This window comes from Schistocerca serialis, chromosome 9, assembly GCF_023864345.2.
Source record: "Schistocerca serialis cubense isolate TAMUIC-IGC-003099 chromosome 9, iqSchSeri2.2, whole genome shotgun sequence".
In the NCBI taxonomy this organism is placed as follows: domain Eukaryota; kingdom Metazoa; phylum Arthropoda; class Insecta; order Orthoptera; family Acrididae; genus Schistocerca; species Schistocerca serialis.
The window spans coordinates 335,399,739-335,414,921 of record NC_064646.1 but is presented as its reverse complement, the minus strand read 5'-3'; the positions used below and the strand labels follow the sequence as shown (position 1 = coordinate 335,414,921).

At 44.2% G+C, this 15,183-nt stretch overlaps 1 pseudogene; it reads left to right on the top strand.

Annotated features, from left to right (window-relative positions):
- The first annotated feature begins 9,028 nt into the window (after positions 1-9,028).
- On the top strand, positions 9,029-9,144 carry LOC126420007 (5S ribosomal RNA; annotated as a pseudogene).
- Positions 9,145-15,183: the final 6,039 nt, after the last annotated feature.

Here is a 15,183-nt window from a genome sequence, read left to right as displayed (position 1 = left end):
GTCAAAATTTCTAACAATAGACATTGACTCGTACGTTAGCAAATACTACACATTTTACTTTTTTTGGTTCAATTTTCTAAAGCTACGAACATTACCATAAACACTATATAATTACTTCTTTTCCTGCATTTGCACTGAAATGCAACCACTGATTATTAAAAGATATATAATTTTTATGAGGAGATATTGGCCACTGACAGGTGACGTAAAACGGAAGAAAGAGGAAGAAGAGGTCACCTTGGTAGAATTCATTATACGCTGACTGTACAAGCAACACGATTACTCTTATCTGAGAAGTACATTTGACATAGACATTGTACTGCGCTTGGAGCTAAAATAACAGATAAACATGCAAATAGCCCGGACAATTTCCGCATTAGGTTTCCGTACAGTTTACTTGTAACTCGGGGTGTGCGATCAATCCAGTTTCACGCTCTTACAATCAAACGAATCATCCTACATTTAGATTACAGGCTCTTCGTCGAAACCTCATAATGTCGCCATAATTCCTCACAGGAATTCCACATTTGGAATCAATGCATTTATTTAATATTATTTTCACCATAGTTGTGCAAATAAATTGCTAAGTTGATCTGTGGGTGTTTACTGTTCGCCACTGATTCATTCTACAGTAAATGAGGTAATATCTTTTGTACTTTCCTTATCATATTATAATATTCAAACAAATGCAGATCATAAGAAAAAATTGGCCATGTGCGGGTAGGATTCACACTCTGAGGGTTGGGTACAGACTTAATTATTTATATACACGGAGGTAACAAAAGTCATGGAATAGCGATATGCGATAGTATAGCGTAGGCAAGGTATAGAAGGGCAATGCATTGCCGAAACAGTCATTCGTACTCACTCGATTAATGCGAAAAGTTTCCAGCGTGATTATGGCCGCACGACGGCAATTAACAGACTCTGAACACAGAATGGTAGTTGGAGCTAGAGACATGGAACACTCCATTTCGAAAATCGTTAGGGATTTCAGTATTCCGAGACCCACAGCGTCAACAGTGTGCCGATAACACCAAATTTCAGGCATTTCCTCTCGCTACGGAGAACGCAGTGGCCGACAGCCTTCGCTTAACGACGGAAAGTTGCAGCATTTGCGTTGGGTTGCAAGAGGTAACAGACACATAACACGGCGTGAAATAACCAAAGAAATCAACGTGGACCGCACGACGAACATATCCGTGAGGACAGTGCGATGAAATGTGGCGTTAATGAGCTGTGGCAGCAGACGACCGACGCGAGTGCCTTTGCTAACAGCAAGACATCGCCTAAACGCCTCTCCTGGGTTATCGACCATGTCGTGTGGACCCTACATGACCAGCAAAACGTGGTGTAGCCATATGAATCCCGATTTCAGTTGATAAGAGCTGATGGTAGATATCGAGTATGGTGTAGACCCCACGACGTCATGGAGTCAAGTTGCAAACAAGGCACTATGCTAGTTTATATGGTTTAATAAAGAAGGGCTATACTGTAGAAACGATGACATATTTTGTAAAAAACTCAATACTTTATGTGTAATTGGACCTCCAAATAGTGGAAAGAACTGGTTTTTCGATTGTTTAATAAGTTTGGCATTAAATGTAGGTCACATAGGCCGTTGTAATAACAAGACACATCAGTACGCGTTACAAGATGCTGTAAATAGGAGAATTATAGTCGGGAATGAGATATCAATTGAAGACGGTGCATTAGAAGATCTTAAAAAAATTTGTGAGGGTATAGCTTGTAATATTCGTGTGAAATATAAATGGGACACAATTTTGAGAAGAACACCTGTATTATTGATTTCTAACAATCTACCTATTGTTTGTTCCCATCCCGATTTTAACGATATACGTGTAAAAACAGTCAGGTGGAAAAAATTTGATGAATTGAAGAATGCATCAAAAAAACCTTATCCATTGGCATTTTTTAATTTACTTCAGATGTATGGTGTGGAATATTAATAAACAAAATGGAGGATAATATTCATATACACAATGTACAGTAAAATGTTCATTTCCATTTATGTAGAAATCAAAAAACTGTACAAAATATATATACAATGTTTTTATTAACAAAATAAAAATTGTACAAATAATTACAATGCTTTACATTAAATATTATGGTATGGGCTGTGTTTACATGGAATGGACCGTGTCCACTCGAGCCGATCATTGGCTGAAAATGGTTATGTTCGGCCACTTGAAGATCATTTGCAGCCATTCGTAGACTTCATGTTCCCAAACAGAGATGGAATTTTTATGGATGATAATGCGCCATGTAACCAGACCAAAATAGTTCACGATTGCTTTGAAGAACATTCTGGGCTATTCGAGCGACTATTCTGGCAAGCCAGATCGCCCGACATGTAACCCGTGTAACATAATCGGGAGGTCAGTTCGTGCACAAAATCCTGCAGTCTCAGTTATGGACGGGTACAGGGGCTGCATGGCCCAATATTTCTGCAGGGAACTTCCAACGACTTGTTGAGTCCGTGCCACGTCGAGGTGCTGCAACTACGTAGAGTGAAAGGAGGTCCGACACGAATTTTTGACTTCTGTGACATGAGTGTAGCTAGTGCATTGATGCAGAGAATTGTAAATTTCGACAGTTTTTGTCCATTATCGGCATTGATACTGGCAAGATATGGTCGCTAGAATACCAGGACTTTCGAAAATATTTTAATTTTATGTTTGAAGTGGGATTACAAATGATAAAAAAATATTTTTTGTGATATAATTAGCAGTTCCGTGGTTTTTTTTTTCTTGTATCATGTAACATTGCTTTCTGCCCAATTTCATTATTCTAGGTCTACAGGAAGTACCCTATACGTTTTAGTAGGGGGTTTGTGAGTATCAAAATGTGTGACGTAAATGATCTATCTTTTTACTGCATTAACTTAGAAGCTTCAATTTTTTTACACTGACAAGGAACACCGGGCATTGGTATGCGGCACTAATTTCAACGTGATGCGTCTACTCGTTTATGAGAAAAAGGGTTTTTAACTGGCGGTAGACAGACTGATCCTGTAACGGTTACGGTTTTACCCTAAAAAGAGAGGTAAATCTTGTTTCGTATCAAAATCATTTTATGCCCCATTTGTATAGCTTAAGGTCTGTATAATACAGGTCAGAAATTAATAGGGAGAGAAAGAAGTTAGTAAGCTCAATATGAACGATTTTAATGTATACTATCTGAGTTAAAGTATCCGGGAACCTAGTCGACATTAATATGGGCTGTGCCCTCCTTTCGCGTTTATGTAGGCTTAAAATCTGCTGGGGCACTTTCAGTTACGTATCTGAATGTCTGTGCAAGAATGACAGCCGATTCTTATTGAAGAACCAGAACCAGAGAGCGTAGCGATGATGAACGCAGAGGTCTGGAGAGATGTCAGCTTTTTAACTCATCTCAAAGGTGTTACGCTGTGTTCACGTCAGGTTTCTGGACAGGCAAGCCCATTTCAGAAATGTTATCTTCCAGACACCACTGCCTCACAGATGCTGCTTTATGACTGGCTGCATTGGCATGCTGACACAATAACTGTCTCTTCTATTAAATGCGATAGAAAATGCTGTAAAATATGTTCTAATCTGCATTTAGCTTTTACATAAGAGCGATAAGGGGACCGCACCCTAACCACGAGAAACACGCCCATACCGTAATACCCTATCCGCCGCATTTCACTATTGGCTCTAGACATGATGGCAGCTAACGATCTGCAGGCATTTGCCGAACCCAAAGCATTCCGTCGGATTGCCACAGGTAAAGCGTTCTTCATGAGTCCTTATAACTCGTTTTCAATCATCCACTGTTCAGTGTCGTCACTCTTTACACCATCACAGGTGTCGCTAAGCATTGGATTCAGAAATATTTTGAGCAGCTGCTCGACCATTGTTCCCCATTCCTTTTAACTCCCTACACCCAACTGTGCTAACTGAACTGCTGATAGGACTATGGAACCCATGAGCGATTGCTTTCTGTGAGTCCTCCACAACGCACGACGATCCGTCAGTACATGAGGTCCTCTCAAACTTCGTTTAGCTGTTGTTCTTTTGTGCTTCCACTTCATACTCGCTTCACCAGCTGTCGACCTACTCAGCTTTAGAGGGTTTGAAATGTCGCATTGTTACTCAGGTGAATCAATGGCCGGCCCATTCTGTTGCTACTGCTCCTCTGCTGACAAAACAATACTCCCCGCCTCCTTTCTTATGGCGGGTGCTCCTCTCGTGATAGCTAGTGGTCAATTCCACATTACATGTACGTGTCCGGATACTTTTGGTTAGATAAGAAAAGGAAGCAGTTCGAGATCCTACTGTGGGATAACTATCACTCCCTGAAACCAACAGTATAATTTTTTAAAATTTGGCGTCAACTTAATTAAACAGACAGCTGTTTTATATACGCAGCCTTCCATTGCGACTATCAGCTCATTAAAATCCTTCAGTTTGTACTCTCGCGTCAAATAACAAAAACTTAAAATACTAAAATAGCCCGACGTTCCGGCCGAGTAGCCGCGGGTGTGCTCCAGGGCTCTGTGCTCTCCCCTCTCCTCTACCTCTTGTACACATCAGATATGACCCAACCCCCCCCCCTCCCCCGTTCCAGTACATCTCCTGCAGTATGCCGATGACACCGCCTTCCTTGCCCTCACTCCTACTCTTCAACGGTCTCAACGCCTTTTCCAGTATCATCTTGACCTTTTTTCCACATGGTGTAACCCGTGGCTCCTGGAAATCAATCAAGACCCAGGCAATCATTGTAGGTCGTACCACCCGCTCCTTCCAGCTCCCTGTCCGCCTCTCCCCCACCCTCACCTACCTTGGCCTCACCATTGACTGTCACCTCACCTGGATCCCTCCACTCAATTCAATTCAAATCCCACAATCGCCTCCTCAAACGCCTCTCTGGCCGGACATCCTGCACACCTACAAATCCTTAATCTGTTCCATCCTCTGTTATGCCAGTCCTGCCTGGATATCTGCCCCCTCCCCCCCCCCCCCCCCAAATTCTATGTCCCTCCTGGTCCTCAAACGCCATACACTTTGCCTCGCCTTTCCTCTATGCTCCCATGTGGATCCTCTACGACCTGATTCCTTTCCCCCATCTGCTCCTTCTCCTCGAACATATCCGCATCCTCTACACCACCCGCTGCCTTGATCCCTCTCATCCCCTGGTTCCTCCTCTCCTCTCCAACCCCCACCGTCTGCCGCACCATCATCGTGTCCCTCATACCCTCCACCTCTACACCCTTCATCTCCCAGATGATAATGTGTCTCCCTCCATTTATCCTTCCAATCAACTCTGATCCTCACCTCCCCCTCCCTTCCTCTGTCCTTCTCCCAGACTCCATCACCCCCTGTTTTTTCCCCACCTAACCTCTCTCTGCATTCCTTCTCTCCCCCAAGTCCTTTTTGCTCTCCCCTCCACTGCCTTTCCCGTTCCTTCTCGCATCCGCCCAGTTCCCCCTTTTTTCTATGTCCCCTCCCTCCGTCGGCTCCCCCCTTTTTTCCTATCCTCCTCCCCGTTTTTCCTCCTCATGGTCCAGGTCACCCCCCCCTTCTCCCACCCATCTGCTGCCATGTCGCATGTATAGTGATGTTTTTAAGTGAGTATTCAGTGTTGTACATCCCCTGTCAGTGTTGCGAACAGCCATCATACTGTCGCTAGTTTTTTTTTTTTTTGTCTCGTGTGAACAGAAACCAGACTATCGCTGTGTTTTTTTAATTGTGCCTGTCTATTTTAATTGTGCCTGTCTATTTACTATGTGTTTTAATCATAATCGCCGACTGTTTTGTTTTTATATTTTCTTCGTATCTTTTTCTCCATGTTTCAATTTTTAACAGTCACCGTTTTATCGCCTGTTTTTGTTTGTTTTTCATATCTCCTGATTCTGTTTTTTAACGATTCTGTAGGCTGAAGAGCGGAGTATTGTGCTGCTGCCAGCCCCCCCCCCCCCTCCCCCCTCTGGGGCCATGAGGAGAGCAGCTCAACTCGGCCGAAACGTCGGTTTATTTCCGTATTGCTTAAGCTGACGCAGGAAAAAACAGTGGCATATTTTTCTGAGACAGGTCTCTACTTCCTTCCCCACTTCAGACCATACGCTCAGTATCACTGCGTTCGTCATTGTTTACGGAGCAATGCGTTTGTTAATGCAGTGTTCTTATCAGTGAGTATTGAGCGGGTGGTAAATTTCCCTTTTGCGTGGGACGTTCAATAAGTAATGCAACAGATCTTTTTCTCGGCCGATTTTGGTAGAAGAAATGCGGAATGTTGTACGACATCGTGGAATATTCCCACTTTAGCAACAACAGTAAGTTCCGATAGGTGCCGGTGCTTTAGGAAGCCCTCGAAATGGCGTCTGTAACGGAGGTGCATTTGAAAAAGACATGTGTCATTGAGTTTTTTGTGGCAGAAAACCAGAGAATCGCAGATTTTCATAGCCGCTGCCAGAAGGCCTACAGAGACCTGTCAGAGAACAAAAGCGCGGTGAGTCGTTGAGCGAGGTATCTGTCATCATTGGAACAAGGTCGCGCAAACCTGTCCGATCTTCCGCGTGCCGGTCAGAGGCACATGGCTGAGACTACTGCAGTGCTGGCACATGCGAAGACTGTCATTCGGTGTGACTGACGAAGTACAATCAAACACTTCGCTTCACAACTAGACGTCTCTTTTGGTAGTGCTGACACACTCCTCCACCATTCAGGGTACTCAGAGGGGTGTCTCTCGCTCGGTTCCTCGCAGCCTAGCAGTGACAATAAAGAACAACGCAGGACCATCTGTACGGGATTGCTTGAGCGTTATGGGGCTGATCGTGAGAATTTTTCATCGAATACCGCCACAGGCGTTGAAACAGGGATCCATCACTTCGAACGGTGAACGCAACGGCAATACATGGAGTGGCGCCAAACAACCGCCCCTCCAAAGAAAATGTTCAAAGCTGCACCCTCAGCTGGTAAAGTCATGGCGACAGCCTTCTGGGTTTCTGAAAGAGATATTCTCTTTGAAGTCCACCCTCATGTCACAACGATCAATTTTGAAGTGTACTGTGGTACCCTCAGGAAACTGAAGAAACGACTTTCGCATGTTCGTCACCACAGAAATGCAGACGAACTTCTCCTTCTCCATGAGAACTCAAGGCCACACACAGTTCTGCGCATCAGAAATGAGCTCACAAAACCTCCCTGCATCCCGCATCCCGCACCTTCAGATTTCCAACTGTTTGGCCCAATGAAGGGCGCCCTACGCGGGAATCAGTATGTGAATGGCTGAGAGATTACTGATGCAGTAAGACGACCAGTGGAGTGGTACCATGCGGGCATACGGGCCTTCCTAGTAAGGTGACGTAAGGTCGTCGCATTGTCGGAGACTGTGTTGAAAATGGGGTTTTGTAGCGAATAGAGTGGGGAATAATATGTTGTACTGCAATTCTGAATACACCTAACCTGCTTTGCCGGCCGAGGTGGCCAAGCGGTTCTAGGCACTACACTCTGGAACCGCGCGACCGCTACGGTTGCTGGTTCGAATCCTGCCTCGGGCAAGGATATGTGTGATGTCGTTAGGTTAGTTAGGTTTTAAGTTCTAGGGGACTGATGACCTCAGATGTCAAGTCCCATAGTGCTCAGAACCATTTCAACCATTTGAAGCGGTCGAGAAGAGAGGAGACAGAACGCGAGGACCGAGTAAGAGAGGCACTCAGAGCCCTGTATTCATTATTATCATCCGACGTGGAAATGGTACTTTAGTGACCACAAGGACCGTTAACAGGCGTCTTACAGAAAAGGAGCTGAGCTCGCGGCGCCCTTGCGCCTACTACCTCTGTGGACCAGCAAGCCCGTTTGCAGATGTGTCGGCCTGAAACCTCACTGACTGGGGCAGCATTCTCTTCAGCGATGAGTACCGCTTCGAACTGAGCTCCAGTGACCAGTGACCCATCTGGAGACGGCCCGGATAGCGGTGGGGTACTAACCTGAAATTTGCCTACCATACAACCCGACAGCCTGCAGTGATGGTCTAAGGCTAAGGTCTTATTCATTTCATAGCAGGATCGCTTTACTTGTCATCAGCGACACCCTTACAGTACATTGGTACGCCGACGATATTCTACACCCGTTTTGTTGCCCTTCAGGGCAAGCCATCCTGGGCTTACGTTTCAGCAAGATAATGCCCACCTGCAAACGGCAAGAGTTTCTGCTGCTTGCCTTCGTGCTTCCCAGGCCCTATCTTGGCCAGCAAGCCCGCCGAATGTCTCGCCAATTGAGAACGTTTGGAGCATTACGAGCAGGGTCCTCCAACCAGCTCGGGACTTTGACGAACTAACTCGCCACTTGGTCACACTCTTGGAGGACATACAACAACTCTATCAACGAATGCCAAGTCGAATAATTGCTTGCATAAGTGCAGAGGTGGACCAACGAGTTGTTGACGTGCTCAATTTTTGAAGCCCTTTCTCTCGAATAAATCATTCAATTTGTTCTGAAATTGTAATCATTTGTTTGTCTGTACATGTACGAACATCACATGTACAGCTTTCCATCCCATTCGGATAATTCCTACATGATACGGCGACTTTTTATGTTAGTGTATTAAATTGTGTTAAGTTAGCTAAAGGTAAAAGACCTAAGACTCTGTTTACTCGCACTGTCGAGATCATGAGCACCGATCGGCCGCCGTGTCATCATCCAGCACATGGCTTCATTCTTCGCGGTGTGGAGGGGCACGGGACCAGCACACCGGTCTCCCGGCCGCAGTTAGTTTATCAGTCCCTGGGGCCGCTACTTGCCACTCAGCTGGGCTCACGAGGCTCAGTGCAGCCCATTCCAGTTCGCTCACCAACAAAATATCCCTGTCATTATCCAGAATCGAAACCGGGTTTCAGTCAGACCTTCTGACCACTACTGTTAAGAGGCTTACAATATGTCATAAAATGAATTTTTTCACGTTTTTGTATATAGGTACTTTTTCGCCCCTGAGCAGATTAGTCAAACTAGTTTTCATTCTATTTTTATCTCTCTGTGTAAAAGGAGCCAACGGCCTAGCCGCAGTGGTAACACCGGTTCCCGTCAGATCACCGAAGTTAAGCGCTGTTGGGCTGGCTAGCACTTGAATGGGTGACCATCCGGTCTGCGAGCGCTGTTGGCAAGTGGGGTGCACTCAGCCCTTGTGAGGCAAACTGAGGAGCTATTTGATTGAGAAGTAGCGGCTCCGGTCTCGTAAACTAACATACGGCCGGGAGAGTGGTGTGCTGACCACATGCCCCTCCATATCCGCATCCAGTGATGCCTCTAGGCTGAGGACGACACGGCGGCCGCTTGGTACCGTTGGGCCTTCCAAGGCCTATTCGGACGGAGTTTAATTTAGTTTTTATATATAAAAGGAAATGTTTTTACTGCCTTATTGACACATCACTCAACTCAAACCACTAACGAGACAGAAACTGGATATTTCGAGAGGATGTTGATCTTATACTACAGGCATTGTTCAGGAAGGGATTTTTCGAAATTCAACCTCTATAGGATGAAATAGGGGATGAAACATTTTTAAAAAAATATGTCGCTATTAATGCAACTTTGAAGTCAGAACTACAAAAATTGGTATTTGGTTTCCCGATCAGAATTAAAAAAAAAAAAATTACGTGTTTCAGCGTTTCTGGAAATTCAACCCCTGAGGGGATGATATAGGAGATGAAAATTTTTATGAGAATATTTCGTTACTTTAAAACATAAAGGTCGTTGATCTTATACTGTAGGCATCGCTTAAGAAAGGATTTCTCGAAATTTCATTCAAATGATTCAAATGGCTCTGAGCACTATGGAACTTGACTTCTGAGGTCATCAGTCCCCTAGAACTTACAACTACTTAAACCTAACTAACCTAAGGACATCACAAACATCCATACCCGAGGCAGGATTCGAATCTGCGACCGTAGAGGTGGCGCAGCTCGAGACTCTAGCGCCTAGAACCAACCGGCAACTCCGGCAGGCAAATTTCCGTCCTAAATAGGGGTGAAATAGGAGATGAAAGGTTTTTTGAATATATGTCGCTTATGAATGCAATTTTGATGCTAAAACTTGGTCAGAAATAAAACTGCTTGTTTCATCACTGCTGGAAATTCAGGACCTAAGAGGGTGGAATGCGGGATGGAAAGTCTTATGAAACTACACTATTGGCCATTAAAATTGCTACACCACGAAGATGACGCGAAATTTAACCGACAGGAACAAGATGAAGTGATACTCAAATGATTAGCTTTTCAGAGCATTCACACAAGGTTGGCGCCGGTGGCGACATCTACAACGTGCTGACATGAGGAAAGTTTCCAACCGATTTCTCATACACAAACAGCAGTTGACCGGCGTTGCCTGGTGAAACGTTGCTGTGATGCCTCGTGTAAGAAGGAGAAATGCGTACCATCACGTTTCCGACTTTGATAAAGGTCGGATTGTAGACTATCGCGATTGCGGTTTATCGTATCGCGACATTGCTGCTCGCATTGGTCGAGATCCAGTGACTGTGGTAGCGTTCTCGCTTCCCACACCCGGGTTCCCGGGTTCGATTCCCGGCGGGGTCAGGGATTTTCTCTGCCTCGTGATGACTGGGTGTTGTGTGATGTCCTTAGGTTAGTTAGGTTTAAGTAGTTCTAAGTTCTAGGGGACTGATGGCCATAGATGTTAAGTCCCATAGTGCTCAGAGCCATTTGAACCATTTGAACCATCCAGTGACTGTTAGCAGAATATGGAATCGGTGGGTTCAGGAGGATCATAACGGAGCGCCGTGCTGGATCCCAAGGGCCTCGTATCACTAGCAGTCAAGGTGACAGGCATCTTATCCGCATGGCTGTAACGGATCGTGCAGCCACGTCTCGATCCTTGAGTCAACAGATGTGGACGTTTGCAAGAGAACAACCATCTGCACGAACAGTTCGACGACGTTTGCAGCAGCATGTACAGTCAGCTCGGAGACCATGGCGGCGGTTACCCTTGACGCTGCATCACAGACAGGAGCGCCTGCGATGGTGTACTCAACGACGTACCTGGGTGCACGAATTGGCAAAATGTAATTTTTTCGGATGTATCCAGGTTCTATTTACAGCATCATGATGGTAGCATCCATGTTTGGCGACATAGCGGTGAACGCACATTGGAAGCGTGTATTCGTCATCGCTTTACTGGCGTATCACCCGGTGTGATGGTATGGGGTGCCATTGGTTACACGTCTCGGTTACCTCTTGTTCGCATTGACGGCACTTTGAACAGTGGACGTTACATTTCAGATGTGTTACGACCCGTGGCTCTACCCTTCATCCGATCCCTGCGAAACCCTACATTTCAGCAGGATAATGCACGACCGCATGTTGCAGGTCCTGTGCAGGCCTTTCTGGATACAGAAAATGTTCGACTGCTGCCCTGGCCAGCACATTCTCCAGGTGTCTCACCAATTGAAAACGTCTGGTCAATGGTGGCCGAGCAACTGGCTCGTCACAATACGCCAATCACTACTCTTGATGAACTGTTGTATCGTGTTGAAGCTGTATGGGCAGCTGTACCTGTACACGGCATCCAGGTTCTCTTTGACTCAATGCCCAGGTGTATCAACGCCGTTTTTACGGCCAGAGGTGGTTGTTCTGGGTACTGATTTCTCAGGATCTATGCACCCAAATTGCGTGAAAATGTAATCACATGTCAGTTCTAGTATAATACACTTGTCCAATGAATAACCATTTATCATCTGCATTTCTTCTTGGTGTAGCAATTTTAATGTCCAGTAGTGTATTTCATTATCGAAGCAGAATCGCTTTTTGGTCAGAAGTACATTCGGAAAAGACTAGCCTTCTATGGCCTTATTGGTATTTATGGACTAAATCGAACAAATCTATTTGACACTCGCCCCGACAAATCGGCTTTGTCAGAACTGCGTATAAAAATAAATGGATCTTTAATACCTTAATTTTCCAGTAGGCCTTATATATTTTCATAAAATTATTTACCTTGTAATCAATACGAACACTAGTCATTACTGATGACAAAATAGATACGACGTTTAAATGCGATTACACGTGCACAAATATCCATTTTCCATGAGAGAATTCAGTACTGGCGCTGATAACTATAGAACCACTTATACGATTTGTCTCTCTACCTCTTTTTTTATTTAGCTCGCTATATGAAATTAATTGAAAACTGTTGCAACACTTGACTTATTCAAAGGCTGGCATCCATGCAAAGTGTCACTCACTCTTTTATAGTGTGTAGGTAACACATGAGAAATGGGTGTAACCACGTACAATTTCGGTTGAATTGAAAGAAAAAAAAAAGAAAAAAATCTGTGCAGAGCATACAGTCTGCGCGAGCGAAGCAGTGGGTACCAAGCAAGTTTAATATAAAAACTGTGGTATAGCAATAATATGTTCACGTAACCCCGTAATTATGTACCTATAAAATAAAGGAGGGTTTCAGTAAAAGGGTACAGCTGAATGAATGTGTTCATTTTTTTTAAATTCCTCTCCAGTAAAATTTATTTCCTTAGACCTCTCGCTTTGTTCACAGTGCTTGAATTAAAACCATTTCGATGGCGCTGCCTTCTTTATGCCCTGTAGGAAGAAGATAAATACCTAATATGTGTAAACGCGTGCATTATCCTTTAACAAGACGGGACGCTAGCCTTGACAGGTTCTTATCCAAGCTGATTGTGGCGAAAGGAGTTTAGCATTCCACCAATCTTCACTAAGCGCGCCTGTTTTTGTCTAAATGTTACTCCAGCGGGTTTCAAATGTAGAGTTGTCGATGTCACACATCGTTGCCTCTTCGAGCGCCATTGTCACACAATAGACTCACGCCATCGTTTACGCCCAACCTTTAAAATGAAAGGAAGTGAGCCAAAACATTTTTTTCTAAATGACAGTGCTCGGCAAGACGTATTTCTGAGGGAGCTGATACGTTATCAGTTTCCGCACGAAAAGCACTGTTGATAATGCGGTCCGGTTTCTTCTAGACCAGTTTGACCACCGCCACTGCCTCCAAATGTTTCGTTCAATGTGCCTCGGACTTCTCGTGCTCACTCACGAAAAATGATGCAACAGAAAGCCACTCTCATACAAGTTCATCTTCGTTTTGGGTCAGTTCCGGACATAAGTCTGAGATGACTTGACAAATGCCGATACAAAGCACTTCGTTTGTGCCTCGAGACACTTAAATCTGCTCCGAGTAACGATCTCTTAATCTTTAATAATATCCGTCTTTTGGATTAGAGGTAGCGTTTCTTGTGTCGATCGTTGCATCTATTTAGAATAAAACCACATTAACACAGAGGACACACAACAACGCATTTCGAGAGTCACGCCACCATAAGACTGGTAATGCTTCAATCCTAGTGCCAGGCGAGGGATTGAGGTAAGTGTACAAGTATAATAATTTTAAACGTAAACTGCTAAAAACATCTGCGATTCTTAAATTCAATACAGAAAGATTTAAGAACGATTTGAAACTGAATTACGTAAAACTTAAGTTACGTGATCAGAAGAAACAATCACAGCGGGACAATTAGTTATTGCCAGAGCTACATGACTATGAGTGCACAAGGAAATTATGCTTCGTTACGAAAACGGAAAGATAAAGTAAGAAGGAAATTGGATACAACTCAACTGAAACGAAAGATAAATTACTCGAAAAAGTCAAACTGACAGTTCTTTGTAGAAAAAACTTTTAATGAAAAACAAGAAGAGGCAAAAAAGCAGATAAAATTGCTGGTAAAGCGACGATGTCAGGGCAACCACAGTGTTTTAATTCCTGTCCAAGGTCAGTAAAACGAACCCATACTGTGTTTATTCAAGAGGAAAAAAATTTGGAAAATTGTGGTAAGTTCTATGGGACCAAACTGCTGAGGTCATCGGTCCCGCCGGCCGAGGTGGTCGAGCGGTTATAGGCGCTACAGTCTGGAACCACGTGACCGCTACAGTCGCAGGTCCGAATCCTGCCTCTGGCATGGATGTATGTCATGTCCTTAGGTTAGTTAGGTTTAAGTAGTTCTAAGCTATAGGGAACTGATGACCTTGAAACTTCCCCTTTGAACAATTATACAAGACTGTGCTTAAACTGACACACAATATTTTGTTAGCGCAACGCAATCTGACTTTCAAAATTCCCTACAAAAGAATGGCCCTGACTAACATTAAACTATACCTTTCACAAATCACTCACCTCACAAAAATCTTCGCTGCTCAAGCTACTGCAATACAGCGAGCGCCACTACTGCCAGCTAAATAAAAGATTCAAACTATGGAAGGCACTAACTACTGATAGGGATAGTTAGCAAATGAAAGATATTAGTAGAGAACAAATAATGTATTTACCTTGATATCATCATATATAAATATAGCAGTTCATGCCAAATTACAAAACTCCGCCATCTCTCTCCCCACATCCACCACTGCTGGCGTCTCACCTCCAACTGCGCAACGCTACGCGCTGTTCACAGCCAGCTGCCTAACACTACAATGGCGAGTATTACAACAATGCAAAGCAGACACAGACTGCCCACAGCACAGCCAGTGATTGTCATACAGAGGTGGCGTTACCAATAAAAAACCTAAACAGCCTACTTACATAGAGAAAACATAAACAGCCTACTTACATAGCCCCCATGCTCCCCACAAAAATTTTTACAAATGGTGTTGGGCACTGGCCAATACAGATTTGACAAAAATTTTTCACAATTACAGTAACAAAGATATAAAATGCACACACTTATTAATATTATGTTGGTCAAAAGATCAAAATTTCTCACAGTCCATAAAGACAGTCCACATTGTTCATCACAGTAAAAATGCAGAGTTTTTCTCAAAGTCCAAGCAGTAAAAGAAAATGCACATAGAAGTACTGGATTTCCATGCAGTCTTGAAGAAGTAGTGTTGTCCTTCCAATGGAAAGACAGTGCTGACTCTCGACATGCTGACAGGTAATGGGCCACAACAGAGCAAACCCACAGCAGAGTCATTCGAAGTTTGGAAGAATATTGGTAGGTAGGTCATCACAGAGCAGACCCACTGGAGTCCTGGTAGAGATTGTGGTATTGGTGGGCCACCAGAGGTGCAGACCCACTGCAGTCCTTGTAGAAATAATGGCGTTGGTGGGTCATCAAAGATGTAGACCTACTGTTGTCCTTGTAGAGATAATGGTATTGGTG